Source organism: Hemiscyllium ocellatum, chromosome 34 (genome assembly GCF_020745735.1).
Source record: "Hemiscyllium ocellatum isolate sHemOce1 chromosome 34, sHemOce1.pat.X.cur, whole genome shotgun sequence".
Classification (NCBI taxonomy): Eukaryota; Metazoa; Chordata; class Chondrichthyes; order Orectolobiformes; family Hemiscylliidae; genus Hemiscyllium; species Hemiscyllium ocellatum.
The window spans coordinates 1,985,323-1,999,296 of record NC_083434.1 but is presented as its reverse complement, the minus strand read 5'-3'; the positions used below and the strand labels follow the sequence as shown (position 1 = coordinate 1,999,296).

At 43.9% G+C, this 13,974-nt stretch overlaps 1 long non-coding RNA gene across 1 annotated transcript in view; it reads left to right on the top strand.

Annotated features, from left to right (window-relative positions):
• Positions 1-13,974, top strand: part of LOC132832314 (uncharacterized) — a 128,845-nt gene that overhangs the window by 106,638 nt on the left and 8,233 nt on the right. The window contains exon 2 of the long non-coding RNA XR_009646926.1: positions 2,546-2,649. This is a non-coding gene — a long non-coding RNA (uncharacterized LOC132832314). The remainder of the gene's footprint in view (positions 1-2,545; positions 2,650-13,974) is intronic.

Below are 13,974 nucleotides of genomic sequence, written 5' to 3'. Positions count from 1 at the left end.
GATGGGTGTCTGGAATGAGCTGCCAGAGGAAATGGTGGAGGCTAGTACAATTACAACATTTAAAAGGCATCTGGATGAGTGTATGAATAGGAAGTGTTTAGGGGGATATGGGCCAAGTGCTGATAAATGGGACTGGATTAGGTTAGGACATCTGGTCAGCATGGATGAATTGGACTGAAGGGTCTGTTTCTGTGCTGAACATCTCTACGACTCTGTGCAATGTGAGGATAGATGGCCAAAAACTTCATTAGTGCTTTGCCTCGGAAGGGTCTTAACAGTGTTCAGATTGGACAGATGCAGGAAGAGAACTCCATAGCTTGGTGCCTAGTCAACTGAAAGTGTAGCCAATGAGTAAAATTGTTGCTGACAAGGCCAAAATGAGAAGTGGGCAGATATCTCAAAATATTGTGGGGCTGGAGGGGAGAGGCATTTAGAGATTTGAAAACAATTCTGAGAGTTTTAAGATCAAAGCAGAATCCACTATTAATGTAAAGGCAGGATGCAGAGTGTGGATAGTTTAATGACTTGCTTAAAGTTAGGATATAGACATCAGAATTTTGGAGACTAGCCAGGATTGCATAGGAATATTCAAGTCTAGACGTAACAAAGTTTAAGTGTGAGATTTACCAAATGAGTTAAAGCAAAGCCGGGGTGAGCTGCTATTACAGAGAAAGGGCAGCACGGTGGCACAGTGGTTAGCACTGCTGCCTCACAGCACCAGAGACCCGGGTTCAATTCCCGACTCAGGCGACTGACTGTGTGGAGTTTGCACGTTCTCCCCGTGTCTGCGTGGGTTTCCTCCGGGTGCTCCGGTTTCCTCCCACAGTCCAAAGATGTGCAGGTCAGGTGAATTGGCCATGCTAAATTGACCGTAGTGTTAGGTAAGGGGTAAATGTATGGGTGGGTTGCGCTTCGGCGGGTCGGTGTGGACTTGTTGGGCCGAAGGGCCTGTTTCCACACTGTAAGTAATCTAATCTAATCTAAAAAAAAAGAGATAGACAGTCTTAGCAATGGTGTGTATGTGTGATTGGAATCTGAATCCAGGATTCAATATGCCAACTGTCTAGGGTCAGTTAACTCAGTTGGCTGGTTTCCAATACAGAGTAATGCCAACAGCATGGGTTTAATTTCCATATTGGTTATGGCTACCATGAAGAACTCTCCTTCTCAATCTCTCCCTTTACCCAAGGCAGCATGACCCCTCAGGCTAACACATCACTTTTAATGAGAGAGCAGTGGTTTAGTTCCTAAGACAGTTGCCAGAAAGAAAGACAAAGGCAACAGCTAGAAACCAAACTTTAACATCATCGCCTTCAGTCTTCTCACTGTTTAATTGCAGTAAGTTTGTGTTCATGCGGTATTGGATGTCAGATAATGGTGTTAAATATGACACAGGAAGTACAGTGGAAGGATGTTCAAATGTGCAGTAATAAAATAGTTTTGATAAATAGACATTGAAGCAAATGAAGATAAATAACTAAAAGTGTAAAAAGACCAAAAAAAAGAACAGAACTTGTTTTTGCAAAATTTCCAGCAGCAATCATGAGAATAATAGAACTGATTGGGTTTTTTTGTGGGGCCGAAACAAATATAGTCAGAAACATACAGAATTCAGTCCATATTTTAGACACAACGGATGGATCTGTTGTTGTTTTGATCCATGAATATGTAAGTATTGAAATAGAAAACTAAATAAAATTTGAACCCACAGCATTCAGAGTTTCGTTAGCACAAATTAACGTGTCCCCACCCCGGCTAGTTTACATCATCACATTTTTCCATTGCTTTAAAACTGTAATTGCACATATTCATCATCACTATTTGGCCACCATCTACTTCATTTAAAAAAAAATCATTAAAAGGCTTGTAATTTAATTCAAAAAATGCTTCTGACTTTCCTCTTTGAAGCAGACCCTTTTCTTTTCCTTTTATGCAAGTATTGTTTACTTTACTCATGATGAGCCCTCATGTGGTTCTGCTTCCAATAATCCAAGCTCTCCATTTTCTGTTTAATCTTATTTTGTTTGAATGCAATATTATTCATGTAATGCTTATACGTTATCTTATTTCTATCAGTGCACTTATTGCTCATCACAGAGAAGAAAGAAAGGAAGAATGAGACATGAAACTTAATACCAATTGGCAGAGATTCACTGCCAAGATAGGTTTTTGATCTGGCCAGACACTGATGATAATTTGTATGTGTTCGTTATCTCATAGGGTACAAGGAGGTAACATAGGGGCATTGTGCTCCCTTTTTTTGCCAACACCTGGATGACCCCAAAATATTGAAGAGAAGTTGAACGTCTGTAAAGCTGCTCCTTTGTTTGTGATAAACATACATTCTTGAGAATAAAGTGTATTTAAAACTGGAATTGCAGGTAGATGTTTATTTAGTACTGTTCTAAATTGCTTAGGAGTAGAAAAGGACTATGAATTAATTTGCTGTTCATGATTAGGACAGTTTTTATTCATGATTTGATTTGATTTATTGTTGTCACGTATGCTAAGATAAAGTGAAAATGTTGTTTTGTGTGCTCGACAGGCAGATTGTTCCATACAAAGTGCATCAGGTAGCAGAACAGAATGCAGCATTGTCATAACTGCAGAGAATGTGCAGAGAGAGAGAGCAACATTAACATTTGAAAGGTATGTTCAAAAGGATAATAACAGAAGAAAAAAATGGTTTTTGAATGTGTTCGTATGTGTATACAAACTTTTTATATCTTCTGCCCAATTGCAGAGGGTGGAAGACAGTGTAACTGGGGTGGGAAAAGTCCTTGATTATATTGACTGCTTTCCTGAGGCATCAGGAAGCATAGGTGGAGTCATAGAGTCACAGAGATGTACAGCATGAAAACAAACCCTTCAGTTCAACTCATCTATGCCGACCAGATATTCTAATCTAATCTAGTACCATTTGCCAGCATTTGGCCCAGATCACTCTAAACCCTGCCTATTCATATACCCATCCAGATGCCTTTTAAATATTGCATTTACACCAGCCTCCACTACTTCCTCTGGCAGCTCATTCCATTAAATTGAATTGAATTTATTGTCACGTGTACCAAGGCACAGTGGAAAGCTGTGGTCTTGCGAGCAATACAGGCAGATCACATAGGTGGATTCTGGGTAATCCAAGATGGAGGCTGGGAAAAATTTCTAGCTAAAACAGCTACTCCTTTTTTGAGATATTTTAGGTGTTGGACGTGAATTCCTCGAATTCCAGGAGCAGCAATTACTGTTTCATATGCTGTTGCATTGTTTTGGAACTTTGGAGAAAACAAAGTCAAAACGACAGAAGTTTTAAAAAAGGAGAGGTACAGACAAAGGAAACACATGGTGAGGTCAGTGCAGGGGAGAGAGAGAGAAAAAGAAACTGACACCACAGTGAACTTGCTTTTGCTGTTTGAATTCATGTATCACTTGACATCGGAATGCATCTGGGAAAATCAACAAACAGTGAAATTCACAACTGATCTTGGAGGAACAGTTGGGGTGAAGTCACAGCACAGAAACAGATAAGTGAATAGTTTTAAGTGTGGCCTACAGAAAGTCTGCAGTAATGAGTAGAGTGGGTTCTTTCTTGATTATATGTTTTTGAGATATGTCTCTTGATTAAACTTAAAATATAAGCCATAACGATTAATTTAACCTGGAGCAGTGTTTTGTAGAGGAATAAGATGGTGTTATTTTCTGGGGCTGTAGATTGTGAAGGAGCAAAAATGGCCTTTGGCAAAAAAATGGCAAAAATATGCGCTTCTTGTCGGATGTGGGAGTTTAAAGAGAGCTTGCGGGTTACTGTGGATTATATCTGCAATAAATGCTGTTGGCTGTGAATCCTATCAGATCGAATGGATCGGTTAGAGAGACAGAGACAATGAGGAATTTGCAACAACAACGGTATGTGATGGATGGCAGTTATAGGAAGGGGGAAAAGTCGCAGATACAGATACATAGGTGGATTATCTCCAGGAAAGGTAAGAGGGATAAGCAGTTAGTGCAGGAGTCTTCAGTAGCTATCCCCATTTTAAACTAGTATTTGTTCTGGAAAACGTAGGGGGTGATCGATTCCTAGGGGAACGTAGCACGAACAGCCAAGTTCCTGGCATTTAGATTGGCTCTAATGCAACGAGGGGTACATCAGGTTCCAAGAGATCAATTGTGGGGACTCTCTAGTCCGAGGTACAGACAGATGTTTCTGTGGCCAGCAGCGAAAAATCAGAATGATGTGTTGCTTCCCTGGTGCCAGGATCAAGGATGTCTCAGAGAGGATGCAGAATGTTCTCACAGGGGAGAGGGGCCAGCAAGAGGTCATTGTCCACATTGGAACCAATGACATAGGAAGGGAAAAGGTTGAGATTCTGAAGGGAGATTACAGAGAGTTAGGCAGGAATTTAAAAAGGAGGTCCTCGAGAGTAGTAATATCTGGATTACTCTCAATGCTATGAGCTAGTGAGAACAGGAATAGGAGGATAGAAAAGATGAATGCGTGGCTGAGGAGCTGGTGTATTGGAGAAGGATTCACATTTTTGGATCACTGGAGTTTCTTTTGAGGTAGAAGTGACTTATGCAAAAAGGATGGATTGCACCTAAATTGGAAGGGGACCAATATACTGGCAGGGAGATTTGCTAGAGTTGCACAGGAGGATTCAAACTAGTAAGGTGGGGGGTGGGACCCAGGGAGATAGTGAGGAAAGAGATCAATCTGAGACTGGTACAGTTGAGAATAGAAGCGAGTCAAACAGTCAGGGAAGGCAGGGACAAGGTAGGACTAATAAATTAAACTGCATTTATTTCAATGCAAGGGGCCTAACAGGGAAGGCAGATGAACTCAGAGCATGGTTAGGAACATGGAACTGGGATATCATAGCAATTATGGAAACATGGCTCAGGGATGGGCAGGACTGGCAGCTTAATGTTCCAGGATACAAATGCTACAGGAAGGATAGAAAGGGAGGCAAGAGAGGAGGGGAGTTGGCAATTTTGATAAGGAATGGCATTATATCCTCGAACCTTTTCCTGGCTATATCATTCATGCCGATAAGGGAAAGACTGCAGCTATGGTAAGGCAGTTTTTTTTTAAATTACTTACCGGTAGCGGACAGCGGTGTTTTCCCTTTCACAAAAGGAGCGGGAGCAGCGGAGGAAGTGACGAGGACCAGAGGGGCAGCCGGGAAGGAAAGCAGTGACCATATCTATCAGCAAGGCAGTTAAACCCGAGACTCTACTACTGTAGTGTCTCCCACCCGCCCTCCTCCTCTAACCTAGTTCATAAGGTAAGGTTCATTCTAAACTTCCTCTATTGAATATAAGCTTGTTATTAATTTTATAGCAACTTGAACTAAGCTTTCTACTTTGTACTGAGTGGGTGTTCAGATAAGTCGGGTATGGATGCTAGGGCAGTTGCTTGCTCCTCCTGCAGAATGTGGCAGGTGGGAGACATGGCACACATCTCCGCTGGCTACATTTGCGGGAAGTGCTCCCACCTCCAGCTCCTTGAAAACCGTGTTAGGGAATTGGAGCTGGAGCTGGATGAACTACAGATCATTCAGGATGCTGAGGGGGTAATTGAGAGGAGTTACCGGGAGTTGATCACTCCTAAGGCTCAGGACAAGGATAGATGGGTTACAGTTAGGGGGAGGAAAGCAGACAGACAGACAGTGCAGAGATCCCCTGTGGACTTTCCCCTCAGCAATAAGTATACCGTTTTGGATTCTGCTGGGGGGATGACCTACCAGAGGAAAGCCATAGCAGTCAGTTCTCTGGCACTGAGCCTGACACTGTGGCAAAGAAGGGAAGGGGGCAGGATAGAAAAGTACTCGTGGTAGAGGACTCGATAGTTAGGGGAATCGACAGGAGATTTTGTGGTCAGGATCGGGATTCCCGGAAGGTATGTTGCCTCCCTGGTGCCAGGGTCCGGGACGTCTCCGATCGGGTGTATAAGGTTCTAAAAGGGGAGGGCGAACAGCCAGAAATCTTGTTACATATTGACACTAATGATATAGCCAGGAAAAGGACTGAGGATATAAAAAGTGATTTCAGGGAGTTAGGATGGAAGCTGCAAAGCAGGACGTACAGAGTAGTATTCTCTAGTTTACTAATGGTGCCACGAGATAGCGAGGCAAGGAACAGGGAGCGGGAGCAGCTTAATACGTGGATGCGCAGCTGGTGTAGGAGGGAGGGCTTCAGATATGTAGATAATTTGGATGCCTTCTGGGGAAGGTGGGACCTGTACTGGAAGGGGACCAATGTCCTGGGTGGAAGGTTTGCTCGAGTAGTTCGAGAGGATTTAAAATAGTATGGCAGGGGGTAGGAACCTGAGCTGTATACCGGAGGTGAGAGTTGATGCAGATGAGGCAATAGCAAGAGGTAGACCAGCTCGTGGGAAGGATTTTCCTGGGAAGGAACCAAGGGATCAGTTAAAGTGTGTCTGCTTTAACGCAAGGAGTATCAGGAATAAAAGTGATGAACTTAAAGAATGGATCAGTACCTGGTGCTATGATGTTGTGGCCATAACAGAGACATGGGTTTCTCAGGGGCAGGAATGGTTGCTGGATGTTCCAGGGTTTAGAGCATTTAAAAAGAATAGGGAGAGGGGAAAAAGAGGAGGGGGTGTAGCACTACGAATCAGAGACGGTATCACAGCTACAGAAGCTTCCATTGTCGAGGAAGATCTGCCTACCGAGTCAGTATGGTTGGAAATTAGGAACAGCAAGGGAACAGTCACCTCGTTAGGCGTTTACTACAGGCCTTCCAATAGCAACAGGGAGATGGAAGAAAGCATGGGTCGGTAGGGTTGTTGTAATGGGTGACTTTAACTTTCCCAATATTGATTGGAACCTCCTTTGAGCAGAAGATTTGAATGGAGCTGTTTTTGTAAGGTGTGTTCAGGAGTGTTTCCTAACTCAGTACATTGACAGGCCGACGAGGGGAGAGGCCATTCTAGACATTCTCAGAAACGAGCCGGGGCAGGTATCAGATGTTGTGGTGGGAGAGCATTTTGGTGATAGTGACCACAACTGCCTCACATTCTACATAGCTATTGAGAAGGAGAGGATTAGACAAAATGGGAGGATATTTAATTGGGGAAGAGGAAACTATGATGCGATTAGACATGAGTTAGGAAGCATGGATTGGGAGCAACTGTTCCATGGTAAAGGCACTATAGACATGTGGAAACTGTTTAAGGAACAGGTGTTGCAAGTGATGAATAAATATGTCCCTCTGAGACAGGCAAGAAGTGGTAAGATAAAGGAACCTTGGATGACGAGAGCGGTGGAGCTTCTCGTCAAAAGGAAAAAGGTAGCTTACATAAGGTGGAGGAAGCTAGGGTCAAGCTCAGCTCTACAGGATTACAGGCAGACGAGGAAGGAGCTTAAAAATGGTCTGAGGAGAGCCAGGAGGGGGCACTGGAAAGGCTTGGGAGAATGGATTAGGGAGAACACAAAGGCATTTTACACTTATGTGAGGAATAAGAGAATGGTCAAAGAAAGAGTAGGGCCGATCAGGGATAGCATAGGGAATTTGTGTGTGGAGATGGAGGAGGTAGGGGAAGCCCTAAATGAGTTTTTTGCTTCTGTCTTTACGAAAGAAACAAACTTTGTAGTGAATGAAACCTTTGAAGAGCAGGTGTGCATGCTGGAATGGATAGAGATAGAGGAAGCTGATGTGCTGAAAATTTTGTCAAACATTAAGATTGACAAGTCGCCAGGCCCGGACCAGATTTGCCCTCGGCTGCTTTGGGAAACGAGAAATGCAATTGCTTCGCCACTTGCGAAGATCTACGCATCCTCGCTCTCCACTGGAGTCGTACCTGAGGACTGGAGAGAAGCAAATGTAATTCCTCTCTTCAAGAGGCAATTACAGACAGTAAGTCTCACATCTGTCGTCTGCAAGGTGTTAGAAAGAATTCTGACGGATAGGATTTATGACCATCTGGAAGAGCATGGCTTGATTAAATGCAGTCAACAAGGCTTTGTGAGGGGCAGGTCATGCCTCACAAACCTTATCGAGTTCATTGAGGATGTGACTAGGAAAGTTGATGAGGGTCGAGCTGTGGATGTGGTGTATATGGACTTCAGCAAGGCATTTGATGAGGTTCCCCATGGTAGGCTCATTCAGAAGGTCAAGAGGAATGGGATACAGGGGAACTTAGCTGTCTGGATACAGAATTGGTTGGCCAACAGAAGACAGCGAGTGGTAGTAGAAGGAAAATATTCTGCCTGGAAGTCTGTGGTGAGTGGTGTTCCACAGGGCTCTGTCCTTGGACGTTTACTGTTGTAATTTTTATTAATGACTTGGATGAGAGGATTGAAGGATGGGTCAGCAAGTTTGCAGATGACACAAAGGTTGGAGGTGTCGTTGACAGTATAGAGGGCTGTTGTAGGCTGCAGCGGGACATTGACAGGATGCAGAGATGGGCTGAGAGGTGGCAGATGGAGTTCAACCTAGATAAATGTGAGGTGATCCATTTTGGAAGGTCGAACTTGAAAGCTGAGTGCAGGATTAAGGATAGGATTCTTGGCAGTGTGGAGGAAAAGAGGGATCTTGGTGTGCAGTTACATAGATCCCTTAAAATGGCCACCCAAGTGGACAGGGTTGTTAAGAAAGCATTTGGTGTTTTGGCTTTCAATGAACAGGGGGATTGAATTTAAGAGTCGTGAGATCTTGTTACAGCTCTATAAAACTTTGGTTAGACCGCACTTGGAATACTGCGTTCAGGTCTGGTCGCCCTATTATACGAAAGATGTGGATGCTTTGGAGAGGGTTCAGAGGAGGCTTACCAGAATGCTGCCTGGACTGGAGGACTTATCTTATGAAGAGAGGTTGACTGAGCTCAGACTTTTTTCATTGAAGAAAAGGAGGAGGAGAGGGGACTTAATTGAGGTATACAATATAATGAGAGGCATGGATAGAGTCGATAGCCAGAGACTATTTCTCAGGACAGAAATGACTAACACGAGGGATCATGGTTTTAAGCTGGTTGGAGGAAAGTATAGAGGGGATGTCAGAGGTGGGCTCTTTACACAGAGAGTTGTGAGAGCATGGAATGCATTGCCAGCAGCAGTTGTGGAAGCAAGATCATTGGGGCCATTTAAGAGATTACTGGACATGGATATGGTCACAGAAATTTGAGGGTGCATACATGAGGAGCAGTGGTCGGCACAACATCATGGGCTGAAGGGCCTGTTCTTTGCTGTACTGTTCTATGTTCTATGTTCTATTACAGCTGTGCTGAGGAAAGATATTACTGAAAATACATCCAGGGAAGTTATTTGGGTGGAACTGAGAAATAACAAAGAAAAAAAACACCTTATTAGGATTGTAGTATAGACCCCTTAATACTAAGAGGGAAATTGAGAAACAAATTTGTAAGGAGATCTCAGTTATCTGTAAGAATAATAGGGTGGCTATGGTAGGGGATTTTAACTTTCCAAACATAGACAGGAACTGCCTTCGTGTGAAGGGTTTAGATGGAGAGGAATTTGTTAAGTGTGTACAAGAAAATTTTCTGATTCAGTATACGGATATACCTACTAGAGAAGGTGCAAAACTTGACCTACTCTTGGGAAATAAGTCAGGACAGGTTACTGAGGCGTCAGTGGGGGAGCACTTTGGGGTCAGCAACCATAATTCTATTAGTTTTAAAATAGTGATGTGAAAAGATAGACCAGATCTAAAAGTGAGGTTCTAAATTGGAGAAAGGCCAATTTTGACGGTATTAAGCAAGAACTTTCGAAAGCTGACTGGGGGCAGATGTTCACAGGTAAAGGGACAGCTGGAAAATGGGAAGCCTTCAGAAATGAGATAACGAGAACTCAGAAAAAGTATATTCCTGTTCGGGTGAAAGGAAAGGCTGGTAGGTATAGGGAGTGCTGGATGACTAAAGAAATTGAGGGTTTGGTTAAGAAAAAGATGGAAGCATGTGTCAGGTATAGACAGGATAAACCAAATGAATCCTTAAAAGAGTATAAACGTAGAAGGAGTTTACTGAAGAGAAAACCAGGATGGCGAAAAGGGGACATGAGATAGCTTTGGCAAATAGAGTTAAAAAGAATCCAAAGGGGTTTTATAAATACATTAAGGACAAAAGGGTGACTAGAGAGAGAATAGGACCCCTCAAAGATCAGCAAGGTGGCCATTGTGTGGAGCCGCAGAAAATGGGGGAGATACTAAATGAGTATTTTGCATCAGTATTTACTGTGGAAAAGGACATGGAAGGTATAGAATGAAGCGAAATAGATGGTGACTTCTTGAAAAATGTCCATATTAAAGAGGAGGAAGTACTGGGTATCTTGAAATGCATAAGGGTGGATAAATCCCCAGGACCTGATCAGGTGTACCCTCGACCTCTGTAGAAAGCTAGGCAAGTGAATGCTGAGCCTCTTGCTGAGATATTTTTGAGCTCGGACTTTTTTCATTGGAGAAAAGGAGGAGGAGAGGGGACCTAATTGAGGTATACAAGATAATGAGAGGCATAGATAGAGTCGATAGCCAGATACCCAGGGCAGAAATGACTAACACGAGGGGTCATAGTTTTAAGCTGGTTGGAGGAAAGTATAGAGGAGACGTCAGAGACGGGTTCTTTACACAGAGAGTTGTGAGAGCGTGGAATGCGTTGCCAGCAGCAGTTGTGGAGGCAGGGTCATTGGGGACATTTAAGAGACTCCTGGACATGCATATGGTCACAGAAATTTGAGGGTACACATACATGAGGATCAGTGTTCAGCACAACATCGTGGGCTGAAGGGGCTGTTCTGTGCTGTTCTATGTTCTATTTGTATTATCGATAGTCACAGGTGAGGTACCAGAAGACTGGAGGTTGGCTAACGTGGTGCCACTGTTCAAGAAAGGTGGTAAGGACAAGCCAGGGAACTATAGACCAATAAGCCTAATGTCGGTGGTGGGCAGGTTGTTGGAGGGAATCCTAAGGGACAGGATGTGTATGTATTTGGAAAGGCAAAGACTGATTAAGTACAGTCAACGTGGCTTTGTGCATGGGAAATCATGTCTCACAAACTTGATTGAGTTTTTTGAAGAATTAACAAAGAGGATTGATGAGGGCAGAGTGGGAGATGTAATATATATGGACTTCAGTAAGACGTTTGACAAGGTTCCCCATGGGAGATTGGTTAGCAAGGTTAGATCTCACAAAGTACAGGAGGACTAGCCATTTGGACACAGAACTGGCTCAAGGGTAGAAGACAGAGGGTGGTGGTGGAGGGTTATTTTTCAGACTGGAGGCCTGTGACCAGTAGAGTGCCACAAGGATCAGTGTTGGGTCCACTACTTTTCATCATTTATATACATGATTTGGATGTGCGCATAAGATGCATAGTTAGTAAGTTTGCAGATGACATCAAAATTGGAGGTGTAGTGGACAGCGAGGAGGGTTTCCTCAGTTTACAACAGGATCTTGACCAGATGGACCAATGGGCTGAGAAGTGGCAGATGGAGTTTAATTCAGATAAATGCGAGGTGCTGCATTTTGGGAAAGCAAATCTTAGCAGGATTTATACACTTAATGGTAAGGTCTTAGGGAATGTTGCTGAACAAAGAGATCTTGGAGTGCAGGTTCATTGTTGAGTCAACTACCTTGAAAGTTGAGTCGCAGGTAGCTAGGACAGCAAAGAAGGCGTCTGGTATACTTTTTTTTATTGGTCAGAGTATTGAGTATAGGAGTTGTGTGGTCATGTTATGGCTGTACAGGACATTGGTTAGGCCACTGTTGGAATATTGCATGCAATTCTGGTCTCCTTCCTATCAGAAAGACGTTGTGAAACTTATAAGGGTTCAGAAAATATTTACAAGGATGTTGCCAGGGTTGGAAGATTTGAGCTATAGGGAGAGGCTGAACAGGCTGGAGCTGTTTTCCCTGGAGTGTCGGAGGCTGAGGGGTGACCTTATAGAGGTTTACAAAATTATGAGGAGCATGGATAGGGTGGATAGGGTGAGTAGGCAAAGTCTCATCCCTGCGGTGTGGGAGTCCTGAACTACATGGCATAGGTTTAGGGTGAGAGGGGAAAGATATAAAAGAGACCTAAGGGGCAACTTTTTCACACAGAGGGTGGTACGTGTATGCAATGAGCTACCAGAGGAAGTGGTGGAGGCTGGTACAATTGCAACATTTAAGAGGCATTTGGATGGGTATATGAATAGAAAGGGTTTAGAAGGATATGGGCCAAGCGCTGGCAAGTGGGACTAGATTGGGTTGGGATATCTGGTCGGCATGGATGGGTTAAACTGAAGTGTCTATTTCCGTGCTATACAACTCTCTGGTTCTATGACTCTGTGAATTAGATAGCATTGATAAGTAAATAATAAGTAAGCAGCAGCAAAACAAAAACACAGGTAGTGGCGAAAGCTAAGAGTTTGGGAGTCCATTCAGTATTCTAACAACAGTAGGGTAGAAACTGTTTTGAAACTGGCTGGTGCATGTATTCAGGCCTCTGTACCTTCTCCCCAACAGTTGAGGTTGTAGAAAATCATTGCCAGGGTGGGATGTATCTTTGAGAATGCCGGTGGCCTTTCCTTGACAGTGGGCCTGGTAGATGGATTCTATTGATGGGAGGTTGGCCTTTGTGATTGTTCAGGCCGAGTTCACCACTCTCTGTAACAGTCTCCGATCTTGAATGGTACAGTTGTCACACCAGGTATTGATGCATTCAGACAGAATGCTCTCGCTGGCGCACCTATAAAAGTTGACAAGGGTATTCACCGCCATGCCAAATTTCTTCAGCTGCCTTTGTTGGGCCTTTGTAACCAGTACATCCACATGAAGAGTCTAAGGAAGCTTGTTGATGACCACTCCCAGGAGCTTGACACTCTTGACTCGTTCCACCTCTGTGCTGTTAATGTGTAGGCAGGGCATGAGTAACATTCCGCCAAAAGTTAATAAGAGGTTCCTTGTTTTTGCCAGCATTGAGAGCTAGTTTGTTCTCAGTGCACCATTTTCCAGGTCTTCCACCTCCCATTTGCAGTCTGTTTCATCACATCTGAGATTCGACTGACTATGGTGGTGTCATCAGCAAACTTTTAAATGGCATTAGTCGGGTATTTGGCGACATAGTCATGGGTATACAATGAGTCTAGTAGGAGGCTACGTAAGCACCCTTGGGGGACTCCAGTGTTGAGTATTAGTGACAATGAAATATAGTCCCCAATCTTCACTGATTGTGGCCTGTTGTCAGGAAACTGAAGATCCAGTTGCAGAGAGTGGGGCTTAGTCCAAGATCACTAAGTTTAGTAATCAGCATCGAAGGGATAATAGTGTTCAATGCTGAACTGTAGTTAATGAGTCGGATTCTTACATAGTTGTTCTTGGTGTCAAGGTGTTCTAGGGAGGAGTGAAGGGCACATGATATGTCATCTGACATGAATTTGTTGATCCTATAGGCAAATTGGAGTGAGTCAAGAGTAGTGGGGAGGCTGGAGTTGATTTATGCCATAAGTAGCCTTTCAAAGCACTTCATAACGATGAGAGTTAGGGTCGCTGGGCAGTAGTAATTGAGACATGCTGCATGAGCCTTCTTAGGGCTCAGGGACGGTGTTGGCCTTCTTGAAACAGGCAGGGACAGTGGCCTGCTGCAGGGAAAGGTGCCCAAGGTACCTGCGGACGGTTTGAACACGGCCCACTCAGCCAATTCCAGATAACACCGGAGTTGATCCTCTGCCTCCTCCAACCAGCACTGGACCTGTATCCGTGAGGGGGTCTCCTGCTTGAGCTTTTGCCTGTAAACTGGGAGAAAAAACATGGCATTGTTGTCAGAGTTCCTGAAGTGAGGGCAGGAGATAGAGCGATAGGCATCCTTCACAATGGTGTAGCAGTGGTCTAAAATGTTCAGGCCGCTGGTGGGGCAGGTAATGTTCTGGTGGTACTTAACACCTTCCTTAGATTGGCTTGTTTGAAGTCACCAGTTACAATAAACAGGGCCTCCGGGTGTTCCATCTCCAGGGTGTTAGTGGTGGAGT